Genomic DNA, 801 nt, shown 5'->3' with positions numbered 1-801 from the left:
ACTCTACATCAGGGGTCCCAAGTAACTTTACCCCCAAACCTTGAACACACTGCCATGAAATCAAGTCCATAGTGACGCTATAGGGAAAGGCAGAACTGCCCTGTGAGTTCCCTGGCTGCAACTCTGTGGGGTAGAAAGCCACTGGTGGTTTCGAATTGCTGACCTTGCAGTGAGCAGTCCAATATGTACTGAGTACACCCCCAGGGCTCCTATAAATCTATCCGGGCCTTCAACTTCAATTCTGGCAATGGTTCCAAAGTTGTTCTTCATTTATTACTTATAAAATGGACATAATAGCAACTAACTTATCCATTTTGAGAATGAAAAATGGTCATTTATATGATCATGTATTCTCTTGTTTTTAACTGCAAGGCAGAGTGCCGATGCAGTCCCCCACTACCACAAATCATGCAATTGCGTTTCCCACATGGGGGCTATCACAGGCGTCAGCATATCCTGAATGTAATATAGATGAGCCTCGTGCTGGGAAAACCACATTTGTGATCATGGTATTTCACCTGCTAGGTATGTATGATCACACGTATTCTTGTCTCACATACTAGACTAAGTCTTTTTGAACATCATAGCGCTTTATGTTCCATGGTTTACTAATAGGTAAGTGTGGTAGTTACATAATCTGTTGTAAATTTGAGACTTAAGAGTGAAGGGGTGGAGTATAGCCTGTCAATCAGGTCGCAGCTTGATGACCTCATTTGGAGGCACTAAGAAGATAAATACCTCGCTGAAGGTGGGACACATGCTTCACTTCCTTGTGGACAAGACACATGGAGCTACTCTAGT

General features: G+C 43.1%; 1 non-coding gene across 1 annotated transcript; it reads right to left on the bottom strand.

Annotated features, from left to right (window-relative positions):
• Positions 1-370: 370 nt before the first annotated feature.
• On the bottom strand, positions 371-533 carry LOC142441814 (U1 spliceosomal RNA). The gene has a single exon (XR_012783140.1). It is a non-coding gene; the product is annotated as a U1 spliceosomal RNA (small nuclear RNA).
• Between the last annotated feature and the right edge of the window lie 268 nt (positions 534-801).

Source organism: Tenrec ecaudatus, chromosome 2, assembly GCF_050624435.1.
Source record: "Tenrec ecaudatus isolate mTenEca1 chromosome 2, mTenEca1.hap1, whole genome shotgun sequence".
Lineage (NCBI taxonomy): Eukaryota > Metazoa > Chordata > Mammalia > Afrosoricida > Tenrecidae > Tenrec > Tenrec ecaudatus.
The sequence above is the reverse complement of the archived record's forward strand: the minus strand, read 5'-3'. Positions and strand labels throughout refer to the sequence as shown.